The following is a 19092-nucleotide window of genomic DNA, read 5'->3' on the forward strand; positions in this document are numbered from 1 at the left end:
ATAACCTTAAGGTTTGGTTTCTCTTCGAAGGAGGATGTTGTTTAATATGTCATAGACCATGTTACCATTTAAAATAAACAAGTTGATTCGAAGATGGCAGACGACAATTTTAAGCACGTCATAATGTCCCCCCCCTCCCCTCAGACCAACATTGATCCCAATTGACTTCGGATCGACTATATTTATAGTTTCTCAAATATTTAGACCGGTCCAGATTTTTGTATATTCACTTTAAAAATATCATTTTTCAATTATTTCGGACATTTGGACATTTTCCAGTACGGCGAACGAAGAGGTTGTGAGATTTTTGTACATCTTTTAAATATTTTTTTCCAACACATATGTTATATTGCAACTTATTACCAGTAATAATTAGTTTCTAAGTTCAATAAAATTTTTAATCAATTTGACGGTAGGCCTACTTTTCGGAATTTTAGAATCTAGAGCTAAACATTTCTAAAAGTGTGCGTTCTATGAAAAATTGTTTCTCTAAAAAAAAGTTTTATGTTATCTATGTTGCATAAAACGACACTAAATTTTTCCCATCATGTTCCACCAGAGCGAAGATAATGCTATTTTATCTGGGCGTTGTTCATTTGATACTTCCAGCGGCCATTTTCCAATATGGCGGGCGAAGGTGAGGTGGGATTTCAAAGGAACTTCTGGAAGTTCTTTAGAACATCATTTCCAATATTTACAAATTTTCAGGTGGTTACTATTTTTTTTCCTTTCTTCATTAAAATTTGAGCTTCATTATTAACTATAATACAATCCCAACTCGAAAATAAGAATTTTTTGAGCTATACTAAAAACTTATATTCTTGCTAGATGACAGTGATACTTGCAATAATTTTTGAACGGAGTATATAATACAATAAAATTATGAATTACATTATAAATCACATTTCTTGTTACAATCTACTTTACAAAACTAACTTGTAATGGCGGTGTCCTATACACTTAAACATAAATTATTGAAGAGTAACAAATTGTTATTTCTCGAAACGATTTCCTTTTCACATTCAAGTGTAATATCTCTTTGTTACATAGGCATGGGCAAGAGCCCGAAACTCCTAACACAACAACAAAAATAAAATACCAAGAACAAGAGTAAGACTGAGATCTCTGATTATAAACTTTTGTGGCCATGTATAACCTGTACCGTAATGTTATATAGTACAAGGAGAATCCTAAGTTACTGTAAGATTCGGTGAATTTTGCAGTTAGATACTGTATGAAATTAAGTGTATGAAAGAGATAGGAAAGACGATTATAGAAACACTAATGTATAGTAGGCCTACTATATAGAAAAGTAGAAGTGGAAGACATATCACCATCCAGTTTATACAACTATACTTAAAAACGTGACAATTTGGGCAAAATAATCATTTTGTCACGAAGGTAGAATATAAAGAGAGACTTCAAAGTACATAGCTAAGGGGGTTCAAAATTTCATCAAAGAATAGTGAATTTCACGAATACCTGGCGTTGGAAAGATGAAAATGGGCATATGACCACTTCATTAAAAGTAAGGAACTAGGTGTTGCAGCTACTTAGAAAATGTCCTTCTAAATACAGGAAAGAGGGACATTTATAAAATAGTCAAATTACCATTTGTTTAATTAAAAAGTGCCAAATGTCAATTTTACTTAAGTTGGATTGTGTAGTTTAAGGAATATTAGGAAAAATGAAATCTGTAAAATTTACGTCCCACGATTATGCCGGCTAGGCTAAAGGAGGCAGATGTGATGAGAAATGAACGAAATGGTGGAATGAAGAAAGTGGGTGGAAACGGGAGAACTCCAGGATAACCCACGCACACAATGTTTGTCCTCTACAATGCTTACTTGGCGCGAGCTGGAATCGAACCAAGGACCCTATCCACCAGATGTGAAGGCTCTGTCACTGAGACACTACTGTCTCATATTATAAAGGAAACCTGATAGCTCTGTCGCTTTTCGTGGAGGTCTGTGTTCAATTGGCCCTCACACCACCTTGAGTTGAAGGCGAATGGAGATAAGGCGAATGTCAGTTACTGGTGTGGGTATATCCAACATAATACCTAGTTGTGGCAGTTCAGTTATACCGTGAACTTGCGTAAGGACAGAGTGAACATGGGACTTCAACAGAGCGTCAAAAGGGCGTGTATGCTGTACGAGTTGAAACTGGGGTCAAACGCCGCTGCAGCGGGAATTCTCATCACATGTCAGGCCTTTGGTGAAGGTGTCGTGATTACGTGGAGAGTACAGCTGTGGTTTAACAAGTTTAAGGACTGAAGAAGCACCACGTTCCGGAAGACCAACACATGTACAAAATGAAGATATTCACACAACAACTGAGGTGAACAGAGGCGACATGTGAGGAATTGGGACTACAATTCAGTATTAGTGGAGAAACCATTCGACAGTAACTCCATCAACTTGGAAAGCACTACAAGTTGGATCGATGGGTTCCACATGCTTTGACTCCGGGACAGAAGGTAACGCGAGCAGACACCTGGGTTCTTGGATGTCTCGTCTGAAGAACAAGCCATTTCCGGACAAGTTGTTGACATGTGATGAGAAATGGACCCTGTACGAAGGTCCACGGCACCGTCATCATTGGTTAGCATCCCATGAACCTGTTCCAAAAGAACAGAAACCCGTACTGCACCAGACGAAGTTCTTCTGTATGTTTGGTATACTTTTAGGGGCATTGTGCATTTGGAACTGTTACCAGCTGATTAGAGCATCAATGCAATTGTGTACTGTCAGCAGTTGAGTCGTGTTCAAGAAAAACTCTAGAGCCAGCATTTCTGAATTGCAAATGGTTCCTACTGTCACAGGACAACGCAAAGCACCACGTGGCTAGAATGACCCGGGGCACCATTCTACACCTTGAATGGGAAACAGTATTGCATCTGCCATATTCCCCGAAAATAGCACCTCCCATTATTATCGTTCCGTTCCTTGGACAAACACCTTGGAATGCAAATCCCTAGTAGAGGTGCAAAACCCACTTGATACCTTCTTCGCTTCACGGTCCACCATGTTCTACCGCGATGGAATCAATGGTCTTCCAGAACGTTGGCAGAAGATCGTCGATGCTGATGTTAACTTTTTTTGATCTTACAGGTACGTCTTAGGAGACATATCGATGTTCGAAGGTGGTGGATGAGAAAGCGACATAACTTTCTTGGTTACTTTTACAGGAAACAGTTGAACACCTCACCTTGTCATCCAAATCCTCGCAACATAATATTTATGGCCCATTTAAGAGACACAAAATTAAAGTAGATTTTCTCTTCCGTCCTCTTTCAATGAACCGTGTGATGTATTGTACGCTGTGATGTATTGTAAGGACATGATATTACACTTGCTATGTACCCTTCACGACCGTTGTGACTTCATTCCACACCAGTTGAGAGGCGTTCTTAGGGCGTAAGGTGTCAAACGCCCTATCCGTCAGGTAAGTTGTCTCTAGTATCGAATTTAACATATGTACTGTAAGAATTCTACACTACCGATATATATCTTTCCTCGTGTTTTAGTCTATTCTAATTGTAAGTACCTGTTCACTGCCTTGCCTTATATTCAAGAGGCCAAAGTAAGAAACTATATACTGAAAATTGTACGCTTCAGGTTTTAAAATTTGTGGGGATGTTGATCTGATTGCAACATTAAATCCTTCTTAATATTAAGTTTACCTGTTTTCATTCTTCGTGGTCTGGAAACTCTTTACCATTATTCTCACTGGAAACTTTTTCTAATGTAACTTTCTAATATTTTTAAAGTAGAAATTACCACTGAATTGTAGGCTTAATAATAAATTGTTTATTGAAATAGTAAACCATTTCCTAATCCATTTCTAATGAATTCGTGCGGATGAACAATATTTAAGAGTAAAATACAACATTTTTCTAGCAAGTTCCATGAAACTGCTTGTATTTCCTTCAGAAGTTACAATTTCAGTTCTCTCCTCCCATCTGCTGGAAAATCTTTACAACTGGTTTATATTACAAGAAATTTGTCCCATCTAAGTAGTACACACTAAACATGAAATTATCTCGAAAAGCTCCATGTTATTTGTAAGTTCCTGACATCTGTTGGTAACTCGTAGATATGTTTGCCTTTCCGCTCCTCTGTGACATCTACTGGAAAGATAATAAACTACAATCTAACTTTTAAAGGATACTTATCTTTCAACATTTACTAAGATCACTCAGTGAGACTTACATTGCTGTGTTGTTATTATTGAGTCCGTCGTCTGTTACTCCACACGACAACTCTTGAACAAGTGAAATTTTTTCATGCTCCCTTTTCTTTGCAATAGATAGAGCGATTAATGGATTGATTTCCATTAATGATAACGGCGACTTTAGCACTGACTATTCATCCATTAGTGATACTCGGGTGAAAAATGTAAAAGCTTTATCAGTCCACCCATCATGAATAAGTTTTTTTCTGAGTTTTCCTCATTCACACCAGGGAAATGCCAGGATGGTATCTAACATACAGGTTCCTGGCCGCTTCCTTCCTATCCGTTTCTCGCATGATGTGACCACCGAGGGGCGTCATCTTACGTAGTTGACGAGCTAAATGGCCAATAGATGCCGAAAGCCCAGAAATCTAATATCCTAATTCTAATCCTTGAATATTTTTTAAAGGTTGGAAAGTTAGAAAAAGTGTATATATTAGTTGAGTTTCTCAGCTTCAGTAACTGGAAAGTACAAAAGTATTGAGAGAAATTATGTTATGTTGAAGGAAATGCATGTGTATTTATTGCTATTGGTAGTTAGCATTTAGAACATACCTAGCTCTTTGTATTGTAGGGGAAAGTCGGATAAAACCGGGTAGGTGGATAAAACCGATACCTAGGGTTTCTGGCTATATTAGTGCGACTATGTGTCGGCCAACGCATGGAATTAGTTGCAAACAACCGCCATGTCATTCTTAGTTTAAGGCAAAGCTGAGTAACTGGCTCCTTTATCGTTGGCGATGTGTTGAAGAATTTGTGTAGAAAAGTTTTGATTTGTCTCCCATCGATAATATACTGCTGTTCCTAACCACTGGAAGATTGTCTTATGTAAATTTACAACATAAATAATATTTTTCTGCTGTTATTTTATGTGTTGAATCTGGATTTGTGTGCTCTTTGAGAGGTGCTAGACCTGTAGCTCTGAATAATGGCGTAGTAGGGTAAAACCGGGACATCAACAGTCGGGCAGAACCGGGTAGTATAGTGTAAATCTGAGAACGTTAGATACTCTTAACTGCAAAGTATGGGTACACGAAACTTGTAGCAAGTGGACGAATATGATGAAACTTTTATGTGTGATTTTTGTTCATAGATTTAACAAAATTGTGACCTAAAGTTTATTTTTCTATGTTATTGGACTAATATATTCTAGCCCTCTATACTTTCCGTACTTTTTAAGCTCCCATATTTTTTCAGTTGTATTAATTCTTACTGTACTAGTTCTTGGAGTAATTATATATTTTTCTTGTAAAAGAAAAGTATTTTTAATAATTATTTTATATGTACTCGGTTGCATACCCTTTAAAAATGTTTCTGCTCTTGAAATTTACCAACACCACTGAAATAAACATTTTTTTCTACTGAAATAAACATTTTTGCGTTATTAAGAGATATATTTAGCATTTGGAAACTAATTCAAGCTATACTATCCATATAGATGCTGAGGAACAAGCAAAAAACCTATTGGGTCCTGGTTTTGTCCGACTTTCCCCTACCTATTTCAGGAAGACCATAGCAAATACAATTTAAAAAATATATATAAACTATATCAACTAAGCTGAATGTAAAGCATAGAGATCTCATGCAATTGTGCAATGCTTCTTTCCGTTTTATAAAATTTACCTACGGTGTATAATTAGTTTCCAGACTTTCATGTTTACTCAATACAACCCTTGAAAAGTTCAGCATTTGGCCTTTACTGCTCTTCCTTGGATACTTACACAAAACTTGCAATATAAACAAAAGTTTCGTTAGAGTGAATTTGATATGATAGAGGTTGCGTTGAACACTATAACAATTCAAATTCAAAAGATATGCATTGATAGATTTGTTCCAGAATAAAGTATTGCTCAGCAATCTCGAAATTAATTTTACTTTCGATAAATGGGTTCTTCTTGCTGCTAGAAGTCACTTAAGCCACAACTGTCTCATTATTTTTCGTTGTCCGAAATTGAAGGCACTTGTTTCCTAGATAAAAACAAGCAACAAGAAGAAATATTAATGAAGTATAATTTATAGATACCATTGTCTTCTCTTACAGTCTTACGTGGAGCACTGAAAATGACAAGAAATTGGAAAGGTCTTCGGAAGACTACACACAGCCCAATTCTATTATACGAATTTCTTCTTTATTTTTTAGGGGGGGCAGTGATGATCGGATGCATTGTAATGGTGGAGTAAATAAAGTGGGTGTCAGCGCGGGACTCCGAGGAAAGTTACGAACATGGTGATTGTCACCTACAAAAAATATGTCGTGTGATATTGGATACTGTTTTGTTATATCACATACGTAGGTGAATAGATATTTGGACAGTGTACCTTCCTTATAATAAACTAGGAAAATGTATATTTAATTAATAAGGAACTTTGGGAAGTGAATGTAAAATAAAATGCTTTAAATTGTATTTTACGAGTGTATTGTATATTGTAAGATGATATTGTATCTTTTAATATGCAATGTTGTATGGCTTATTTGAAGTTCAGGGTCCCCTTCCACACCAAGCTTAGCATAATGTGTGGTCTGAACGTCATAAGCATCCACTAAAAATCGAGGAATTAAAGTTGATTCCAATGAGACGCAATAGACTTATTTGAAAATCTTATAACAAATGTGAAAAATAAAACTACATTAACCATAGGTGGTTGGTTTTTTTACTAAGAGTCCTATTACTGAGATCAAATAAAAGTTTATTATAGGTAATTATATGATAGTATGTTGACTCTCCGACATGGCAAAGGATATTTGATCCTGACTACTCTACTTTGAAAATTATTGGCAGCTGCTGAACGTATATTGGATGTGACTACTGAAGTAATTGAAATGACACATCATAAGAATTAGATTAAACTCAGGAATAGGTCGAAAATTTTAATAATATCACAATTTTCAATGAAAATCCAGTACTTTTACATAAACAATGTCCTTTCAATTATCTTCCGTTATATAATCGAAAAATAATTTCAAATATGGTTAAGCGTACTTGTAACATTTCGAGAATAACATACAATAACATACCAAAATGGGTATGATAGTTTCAAGAACATTGGTGTTCCTATTCTACCGATAATTGCGATTTCAATTGTATTGCGAGAGATGATGCATTTTTATACTTGAGCTTACAAGGGAAGGTCCCACAAGTTGTTCAAATTAGACTGCCACACAATACATCTGATAGAGCATCATGAGAAATGGAAATGAGCAAAATGTAAGGTGCTGCGGACAAGGATAGCATCTACGGGACTTCAACATTTGAATATCCAAAATACCATATTATGGAATTATAAAAAGAAAAATAAACACACTGCTGAACAAGACTGAACTTATTTAATATAAAAACACATTTACACGTGACGTTTCGATCTTCTAGCCAAGATCCTCATCAGACGTACACTGAGTGATACAGAAACAGAAACAGAAACAGAAAATTTATAAGTAAGGACGCCCCTCAGGAAAGCCCGCGTCCTGGATAGTGAGTAAGGCATCAACCAACATTCTACATGCCTCTCCTCCATGCTGTTAGTAACCTATAGTATCTGTCGGTGGGGAGTGTGTGTACCGCGGCCTCTATCTTAAACGGAAGACATTTACACGCGAATCTGGTATTATGTGTAGATAGAAAGAAAGAAGGGTAAGCAAGAAGATAGGAAAGCGCGAGAGAAGTTATTTTGTTTTGATAGAGGGACAAAAAACATGGAAGCCAGGAAAAAAACCCCTTGTCGGTCGTGCTGCATGCATAGGCAATTTACATGGCAAAACCACACTTGAAGGGGTGGTGAAACTCCATGTAAATAAGTCTGTAGTTGTATCTTTATAATGCTACTTCTGCAGTTTATTAATATTTAATCTGTTGTCATGTCTGTGTTGTCTGTAGTATGGAAGTGTTTTGTTAGTGGGGACTTTGTTATTTTTTATTATGTCATGCAATTCTGCTGCTTGTTCCGTTGCCTCGCCTGGTCGTCGTGATTTATTCCTGAAAAGAGAAACTTAGGTTGCTTTTGTTATTAGTGTCTATTGTATATTTCTATTACCCAGATTCGTCAATTTGTGCTAGTTATATACATATTTGTACATATATATTGATATGCTTATACACAAACATACTGTATTACCATATTGTTTCTCGTTTGGTCAATGAAATGTTACGTGTTTAGTTTTTTTTTAATTATTATTATTATTATTATTTATTATTTTTTTTATTTTTATTATTTTTTTATTTTATATTTTTATTATTATATTTTTTTTGTTTTTATATTTTTTTTATTTTTTTTATTTTTATTTTTATTTATTTTTTATATATATATATACATACACACTACACACATACATACATGTATTTGAAGTTTTTTTTTTTTTGCGTCTATAGTATACATACGCACACACATACATATATACACATATATACAATGTTATTCATGTACATATCCACGCATACACGCTCGGACATACGCACACTATCATAAACATATAGATATTCGTATACACAAGTGCACATACATATACTCACTCATACAAACTTACATACTTACACATGCATTCACACCTACATACGTATACGCTCGTACATTTTTAAATATTTTACCGTTAGCTTAAGATAGGTTTTTCTCTATCCTCTGAGTAATAGAAGCTTTTATGGGTTTAGTATTAGGTGTAGTGGTCTCTTGTGTTTGGTGTAGGAGTTTATTGTGTAGGTGCCAAGTTTATTTATTAAAGTGTTATTTATGTTATGTTTGTTGTTGTAAAGTGTTTTCGCTTGTGTCTTTATTACTTCAGCAATGGGCAGGATGTTCATACTATATTGTAATGGTTTTAATCTAGTATACCTAGGACAGTTTGTGATTAATTTTATGATTTTATTTTGAAATGTCTGTAATTTCTTCATATTTCCTATCAGTGCATGTCCCCAAGCAGGGGCTGCATATGTGAGTATCGGTCTTATAAGTGTTTTGTATAGCGTTGCTTTTGCATTTCTACTAATGTTTTGGCTTGTTAATAGCGGTTTTAGTTCGGAAAGTCGGCCAGTGGCCTTGCCTATTTGTAGCTTGGTGTGCTCTTTGAAATTTAGGTTTCTATCCAAGGTGACACCGAGGTATTTTGCTTTATTAGACCAGTTTATTGGATTATCAAAAATTTCAACGTTGGTGGTAGGGCTCTTTTTACGTTTTGTGAAATATACAGCCTCACATTTAGTGCTATTTATTTTTATTTTCCATTTGTTAAACCATTCTTCAAGTGTCGGAATGTGTCTCTGGATATATTTTACTGCCTGATTTGGTTGCCAGCTATGAGAATATATACATGTGTCATCTGCAAAGAGCGCTATGTTGGTGTCTTTATGTTTTGGTATGTCATTTACATAGATACTGAAGAGTACTGGCCCTAGGAGAGATCCCTGGGGGACACCTGCTTCTATTCTGCGATGGGTAGATTGGGAATTTACAACTGATACATAGAATTTACGGTTTTTCAGGTACGAAGAGATTAGTTTAACATAAATATCAGGTAGGCCAATGTTATTTAACTTATATATAAGACCCGTTTGCCATACTCTGTCAAAAGCTTTTTCTATGTCTAGAAATACTGCTACTACACTTTGGTTTTTGTTGAATTTATCTGTTATTGATTCTATGACTCTAACTAGTTGGTGTGTAGTAGAGTGGTGGTTTCTGAAGCCGAACTGTTCTTTTATTAGCACATTGTAGTTTTGTATGTGTTGTTTTATTCTTGCTAATATAATTGACTCGGTTAGTTTAGCTAGTGTGTTCAGTAAGCTAATTGGTCTATAGTTTTGTGGAAATTTAGGATCTTTTCCTGGTTTCGGTAATGCAACTATTTTTGCTGTTTTCCATTCAGTGGGAAAGTGGGCTAGTTTCATTATTGCATTTATGATTTTGACTAGAAAAGAAATTCCTTTTGGTGAGAGGTTTTTGATACAAATATTTTGAATGTTGTCAGGACCTGCAGCTTTGAAAGGCTTTAGTTTCTTTATTACTTTGTACACTTCTTTCTTGTTTGTTTTTCTTGCTGAGGTTAATGGTTGACTTTCTAGCAGTTCGTTTACTTGTCTTTTAACTTGCCTGTCATGTTGTCTGAACTCGTCATTTTCATTGGGTTTGAAAGTTTTTTCTAGTGTATCAGCTAGGGTGTTGGCCTTATCTTCATCAGTAAAGACTAGCCCATTTTCCCCATGTATGGAAGGGGTGGGTGTGTATGGCTTGGTTAAAGTTTTAGTTATTCTCCATATACTGTTATCTTTGAAATTCGCGCTTTCTACTTTTTTATCCCAGGTATACATTTTGTATCTCCTAATTTCTTCTTTTATTATTCGTCTTAATTGATTTATCTGAGCTTTAAGAGTTTGGTCTCTATGGTTTCGATATGCTCTTCTAAGTTTATTTCTGGTTTTAATTAACTCCTGAATTACATTAGGTAATTTATTGCTATGTTTATTATTGTCTATTAATGGTATTGATTTGTTAGTTGCTAATTGTATAGCTTTAGTTAGTGTGTTAACTGCTTTTTCTAAATCTTCTTTTGTGTGTATAGGATACTCGCCTGGTAAGTTTTCATCTATTGTATTTTTGAATAGATCCCAGTTAGCTTTTCTGTAGTTGAGTGCTTTTTTAATTTTTTCCAGGTCTGGTTCGCCATTTATTGTTATTATAATGGGTTGGTGGTCTGAGTCTAATTCGTTTCCTACTTGTATAGTGAGTCTTGAGTTAATGTTTTTGTGTAAGGCATAATCTAGTACGTCCGGCGCGTTTCCGTTGTGAGGGTAGTGAGTCGGTTGAAATTGGGATAGGATCTGCAAGGGAGATCCTTGCAAGAAGTTATATAGTTTTCTACCATTGTTGTTGGATTGTCTGCTACAGAAGTGAGGATGTTTGCTATTAAGATCCCCTGCTAGTATTATTGAACTACTTGTATTGGCTAGTTTTCTGATGTCTTCTGTGTCGATTTGTTTAGAGGGGGAATTATACACGGAGACAATGTTAACGTGTTGGTTGTTCACAAATATTTTGATGCCAGTAGCCTCAATAGTATTGAGGGTGGGTAGGATTATCTCTGCATGTTTTAAGTTTTTCTTGACTGCTACCATTGTGCCTAAGTTGTTGCCTATTGTATGCCTATCATTTCTGTATATTGCATATCCTCGGATTGCTGTTTTAGTTAGCGGGTTCAGCAGTGTTTCGCTAATTAATGCAATGTCTATTTTGTTTTGTTCAATGTGATCACCTAGCTCGTCTACTTTCTCCGTCAACCCTTCTGCGTTCCAGGCTAGTATCCTGAGTGTTGTTCGTTTTCTATTTAAGCTGCCCATTGCTGTTCTTTTTTTTTTTTTTTTAGTGTGTTTGTGTTTGCTGATCTAATGTTGATTTCTTTGCAACTCTGCCCGCCCAAATTAACAGATTATTTATAAAGTCTCTTAAATGAAATATTACCGAGTCTACATTTTTATTATCTACAATTTTAGGAAACAGGCCTAATGATTTAGAGACAATGTCTGTATAGTTTTCTGTTTGTGGTTTAGTTATGGGTTCGTTTTTATTTTTATTGTGTTGTTTTGGTGGCTGTGTACGTGTTGGTGTGGTTTCGTCATCTGTGTCACTGCTAGATGTGTATATTGCGTGTTTTCGAGTTGGCTTTGATCTTTGGTATGACTTCTTCGGTTGGTTAGGTTGCTGGGTTGTTTGGTTGGAGGTAGAAGGTTGAGGGATTGGTTGGGTTGATTTTGACTTTTGTTGGGTCATTGTGTTGGTTTGTTGTGGTGTCGTTTCTGTTTTTCTCGTTCTTGCAGCGCTTCCATCTCGCAAGTTGCCAGATTTTCTGGCCAGAATCTTCTTGTACACCTCACAGCCTCTGTAATTGGCGGGGTGGGGGCCTCGACAATTAGCACAGGTTGGTGGTTCGCTTCTGGGCTTTTTGCAATCCTTCGTCCAGTGTTCAAGTCCACATTTAACACATCTGGGCTGGAGATTGCAGCCGGCCGCAGAATGCTGGAAGTTCTGACATCTGTGGCATTGAATTACATCTTGGGGGGAAGGCCTATACTCCTCGAATCTGACTGCTAAATGCAAAATATGCGGCAAGTTCACGAGCTTTTCCTTTAGTTTATTATCGGGCAACTTAACGAGATAGAGTGGCATTGGAACTTTTTCTTTTCCCTCGGTTTTCTTGTTTTTGTCACTGTACACCCGTTTGGACATTTGTCACTGTGACCCCTGTTGACTGTAAAACCCTGTTTATGTAGTCCTGCACGTCTGTAGTGGGCATGTCGACTGGTAACCCCCTAATTACCACCCTGGCATGCTTTGCGTTGTTTCGTGCTGTGTGGAAATGAGCTATTTTGTTTTCCTGTATGTACGCTAGTATTTCCTTGTAAGCTATCTCATTCCACACGTTTAACCTGAAGCCTTGACTGGTGACTGTCGCGGTGAGATTTCCAAACTTTCTTGAGATGTCACTGAAATTTTCTCTGTTTGTAACTGTGATGTAAGGATATTGTCTTGTTAGTGGTTTCTTTCGTGTTGTGTTCTGTGTTTGTGTCGTCTGTCTAATCTTGGGTGATTTCTGTAGTGCGCTAGAGTAAGTTGTCTCGCAAGTGGTGTCGCTAGAATCGTCTGATGTGCTACATGTGATGTTTTTAGAAAAGTCCGACTCTACATCTGTGTCTGAGCAGCTACTACTAATATCAACGTTTGTAGGACTGATGTTAACTTGACTTATGTTCTTATCATCTAATGACAAATTCCGCCTGTGTCTACTATCCCTGATGTCATTTGTCTTGATACTAATTGACTGACCTGTGTCTTGATGACTGTCTGACCTGATCACCTCCTTGGCTGTTTGTAATCGCTCCGGGATGCATCCTACTTCCGTGTCTGATGCCGCTTTCCTCTTCCGCCTGGCCATCTCGATTTAGCACTGTTACACTTGTATTGATAGTCACTTAGTTTATGGCACTTTGACTACTCGTCGCGTTTAGTTGAGCGTATAAGGCACTTTACACTGCGATATTTATCTTGAACGTTGTATTTTAATCAGATATGTTACCCCTCAGAGAACGACACTATGAATTAATTCCAGGCGCCGAGCGTCCTGCGTGGTCCTTGAAAGGGCCGGTTTCTTCTAATACACGTTCCTCGTATTTCTAGTTTATTATTTGAGGACGGTACCTCTAACCTAATTCTTCAGGGTTAGGTCCCCCTAAAAGGGTAAGGGCCTAAATCCGTACCCCAAAGCACTCCCGAGTACGCGTAATACTATATCGGCACTCCCGCACTGCTTTAGCCAGCCATTTTCACACAAGAATACGAGAGGATAACTATATTGAGGGACGGTTCCCTTGATCCCTACTTACTAGGCCCCTACTGTGTAGGATCCGATAGCCTAGTCACTCCCGAGTCCAATTGATTGCCAGATCAGATCAATTGCCAGATGACTGAGTGATACAAAAAATTACTCAAGTATATATACACAATTCATCTCCCTATCTGCTCTCTCATTGGCCCGTTCAAACAGCCAATCAGAAGCGTGGAAAGCTATCTGAACTGACCAATGGGACAACATAACATTCTACCAGAAAGAAACAACAAGGAGCAAGCAAACATTGAATACATTAATTCATATACATTTTTCTGTATTTATCAATAATATTTCTCCATTCTTTATTAATGCTGAGCAAGCTTGCCCTCGCTTTTTTTTTAAATTTTATTTCGCTTTCGCTTATACACAAAAGCTTAATTTTGCTTAGCGCAAGCTGTAGTGCGGGCAAACCATGCTTCACTTGCGAGACTCTTTTCTTTAAATTGAAGTAAAAAGCCAGTGCGTGTTCGATTTTCAGTTGTTCTCAAACACCACGTGACTCTGACCTTTTAGCTTTCGGCGACAAGGGAGTGCTCGCGTTGTTAGCGTCTTTTTAGCATTCACCTTGAATAAAGGACAAAACTTAGTATTTTTTTAAATTGTGCCGTGTAGTACTCTAGTCCCACGTATCTATAATGTCGCTCTTTATTTCCTCATATTTCGGTAACCATGAGGCATGACTAATTGTGGCATTTATGTATAAAGCATAAATGAGAACATAGATGGCAGAAGATTTCAGTCTTCTTATTTCGTGATAGAGTACAGAACTCTTGCAGATATTTTAATACGAACTTAAAGTTTATCTTACAGTATAAACTTTATCTGAATTCTGCGTTTTAAGTGTAAACATTTTTCTGTGTTTTTATATAAAAAGATAGAAATTTCAAGTACTCGTGGCTAATAGAACAATATATTGGATATTGACAAGAAGCACCGGCGCGTTGATTATATTTTCCCTGATCTCTGTTGCGAAGTACCTTGGGTTATATGGTAACGATTTTTGGGAAAACCTGTTTCTTTCTCACGAGGCGTCTGACACACTTATCTAGCCGAGGGCAGCCAGATCCACACATCGAGCCAGGGGAGTTGCCCCACCTTGCTAGTCTCATTCATATATCACACCACGTATCACTGCTTCATTGTTTAGGGTCATGAATCTCCATTATGCCAGATCCTCCTCTTAACACTGGATCCTCGGTAGATAGACGCCATCATGGCCTTCCTCCTGTGTTTGCCATTCTCTCTGCTTCGGCTGCACCTGCGAAGGTGGTCGAGCGGAAGGATTTGAGCAACCGACAGCGTACGCAGTCAGGTAGTTCTACTGCTTTTACAAATTGTAACGTATCCACTAGATCCAGACCTCCACGCAGTCAACACCTCTATGCTGACTCTGTTAGGCAGCCTCGCCAGCCGGGGAAGAAACAACATCGAGATAATGTTTCAGATACTTCAGACATGAAGGCCCAGCCGACAGACATCAATCATACATCTCCTCTTCCATCTTCTTCACCAACTCATCCGATACTTCACTTATTTCTGCTGCAAAATATTGATACTAAGTACTCCAACGAGAAATTCGTGGCTCTTCAACTTAGCAAGTACTTACCTAGTGCTTCTCTGTCCCAAGTTGTTAAATCACACATTCGGAATAAAGCATGATTTGATATATTTGGCAAGAAGGCTACCATTATTCCCCTCAACTCCGCCAAAGGTAAAAAAGCGCCTCCACCAAAACGACCTCCACTTCTTTCTGTTGTTATTCGTGGAGTCGACCTCTATTACACCGATGAGGAGGTTCAAGTAGAGCTTCAGTCCGTAGGGCATACTATTCAAAAGGCTGTTCGAATCAGAAACAATGCTGGTGCCACCTATATGGTGTGTATTCTTACATCCTCCTAGGACACAATCGTCAATTTACTTACCAATGTAGCATATATTTATCAACGGAAACATCGCGTTGAGCCCTCCAGGTATTCTTCACATTTGTCTCTACGCTGTGAAAAATGTCAGCAATATAATTCACATCACACATCAGCCTGTTCAAATCCGACTTTTTCCGGCTTTTGCTCTGGACTTCATCAGACTCGAGTTTGTCCTAACATGGCACAGCCTTCGAAATGTCCAACTTGCACCGATCAACACCCAGCTTATAGCTATAAGTACAAAGGCAAACCTCCCGCTCAGGAGTCCCGCCCTGAAGTCGTTGTTCCTCTGAAAACTGTCGAATCATCTACTTCCACTGACAACTCCGTTAACGATCAAGTCACGGTTAGCAAACTTCTCGAATTCCTACCTCTAACTCTAAAAACTATTCGCCCTTTTCAACGTCAGCATGTCTTTTAACAAATTATAGCCGCTGCGAAATCTACGTTCATGTCTCGTTAGACGCCACTTATTCAAACAACTACGTCCACTTCCACACAACTCGACTCGAAAGATCTGTATAATCGTATTTATCATGAATATAGTTATTCTGTTTCTCAACATTCGCTCTCTTCTTAAGCAGAAAGAGGTATTCGAAACTCTTGCTGGAAGAACACGTCACAGCTTTCCTCCTTAACGAAACCTTTCCTAAACCCACTTCATCTTGTTCTATTTCTCGCTACACTTTACTCCGCCATGATAGTCATATACCAGCCTCAGAGCCATTGGTGGAGCTATAATAGGTTTTCGACATACAATCCCGTTCGACCACACAAATGCACTATCTTGCATCTTCCAGAATATGTCATCACCACATTATTTATTTCGTGTATTTCCGTAATATCGCTCTCATTCTTGCAACCATCAATGTGCAACCTGGCCTTCCTATACTTCATGCCTTCTTCTCACATATTTCAAAGACTTATAAAGTCTTCATTATTCTGGCTGATGTCAACTTTCATAGTCGTTCAAACGCCGATCAAATCTCCTTTACTTATTTTATCACAGTCCACACCACAGGCACTATTCTCAATCTTCTTCGCTGTACTCACCCAATCAGCAATACCATTCCCAATATAGCTATTGCTTGAAATATCATCATTAATCGTTGCACTATAGATGTTCTGGACTTAATCGGCAGCGATCATGCACCCATCAAGCTCATATATCATTCAGGTCTGGCTCCTGCACAATCCTTACCATCACTACGTCTATCATTCCGTTATGACAAAGCCAACTGGTCTGAATATCGTTCCTATCTTGAAAATGCCTTAGTCGATTCCGAACCTCTTACCACACCAGACGAACTTACACAACAGGTTGATCTCATAACATTTTCCATTCAACAGGCATCTGCACTTTATATCCCTGAATCTGAATCAATCCCATATCGTCCAAAACTACCACCACAATGTCTAGCCTTAGTCCGTCGATCACGTCAACCTTATCGCGAATTTCTTCACACCAGAAATCCAGAAGCTCTAAGATTTCATCACCAACTTCAACGGTCCACAACTACGTTTCTCCTTTAAAAATGCGCCAGTGGGTTAAAACTTGTAATTACCTATCCGATTCAACTCAACCTACTCGCTACTGGAAACGGTTCAATGCCCTTTGTGGTAAACACTCCAAGACTCCATATCCGATTCTTTTGCACAATACGCCATTGCATTCGGACATCGAAAAGGCCAATTCCTTTTGCGGACTATCTCCAAACTATATTCACACCCTCAGAATAGCATAGGCAAAAATCATCCAGTAGATCAAGTTGTTCTTAACTGTCCTTCACTTCAACCTCATGTCTCTCAGACACTTCCCAATCATGTTCTTACCAGTCCCATCACAGTATCGGAAATCACCTCTGTCATCCAGCACAAACGCAATACCACACCAAGCTTTTACTCCATTAACTATCGACATATTAAAGAAAGCCCCGCTATCCTACTCACTCTGCTGGCACTCATTTATACGTTCATATTACGCACAGGTTTTTTCCCTACAGACTGGAAAGTATCCAAGACTCTCATGTTTCCCAAGCCAGCTAAACCACCGTCTGATGTTTCTTCTTACCGACCTATTCAGTTAACATCTACTTTCAGCAAAATATTCGAGCGCATTCTTGTGAAACGTCTACAACCATATTTCGTAGACCGTCAACTACTACCGACTCATCAAGCTGGTTTCCGTCCCTCTTTCTCCATTACGATCAGTTACTTTGTCTTACAACCCTCATAATAGATCATTACAACTCTATTCAATCATCATTTCTTGTCCTTTTCGATCTTGAAAAAGCTTTCGATAAGGTTTGGCATATAGAGATAATTTATAAACTCATTAAATTTCAGTTACCGCTGTCATACATTCGCATCATTTACCATTTTCTCATCTGTCGCATCTCTTACATTGCCATTAACGAACAGCTATCTCATCCAATTTTCCTCATGTGAGGTGTTCCTCAAGGTTCTTCTCTTTCCCCATGATTGTACATCGTTTTTGTTACCGACCTTCCACATCTTTCTACTAGAACGACAGCATGTATTATTTGGCATGCATGTATTATTCTTTACCTGCACCATTTAGATATTTTAATCAAAGGTGTTATAAACTAGCCAACTATTTAATTATTTTATATAGGTTAGAAGAAGAAGTTATATTTTATTTTAAGAAGTTATAATTATATAAATGTTTTGTATCTTAGAATGTTGATTGTGTAACGATAGCAACGATATAACATATGGTAGTAAGATGGCTGTAAGCAGCCTAGATTTAACTATACAATAAATGCATTCGAACAAAGCAACATTTGCAGTTTTTGTGCTAATTTAATACGTGTGCAACTCACTTATTTGAACTATGGCTCAACGATTACGTTGTATAATGGTGCCTTCACACCGGGAGTAGCTAAAAACTGGTAAGAAGTTTAGTAAACCAAGTTTAGCAGAGAATACAAGTGAATGCTACAAAATTGTTTTACCCACTGTGTACTGTTTGAAAGTATAGTTAAACTATATACATCATTGAGTCGATTAATAATTATACCATTTTGAGGAGTGGAAAGTTAATATATAAAAACACTAAGATGGATTTATCAGATAGCGAGGTTAACGATATTAGGACTATTCAAAGTGAAACAGGTGCATCTGAGAAGTTGGAAGATATACTCAAGCAAATACCTCGTCAAATGAACGACTTGCAACGAAAAATTGATGTGTCTTCGCAGCAGTTGGATGACAAAATGAATGCTTTGCAGCATAAAATTGAAGAGCAAATGAACAAGCAGTTGGATGACAAAATGAATGCTTTGCAGCATAAAATTGAAGACCAATTTGATGACAAAATGAACCGACTTCAACACAAACTAGAAGATAATATATATCAGCGGCTGGAACAGTTACAGCAGAGAAACGACCATAAATGGGAACAGTTACATCAGCAGCAGAACCAAATGAATGTAAAAATTAATATCAGATTTGAGAAATGCGAACAGAAAATGGAACAGGTAGCTGAAACTTATACCGAAGTACAAAATACCGTCGAAGTTATAGAATCGGTTGTAAGCGAACATTCTA

This window comes from Thermobia domestica, chromosome 12, assembly GCF_964235325.1.
Source record: "Thermobia domestica chromosome 12, izTheDome1.hap1.1, whole genome shotgun sequence".
Lineage (NCBI taxonomy): Eukaryota > Metazoa > Arthropoda > Insecta > Zygentoma > Lepismatidae > Thermobia > Thermobia domestica.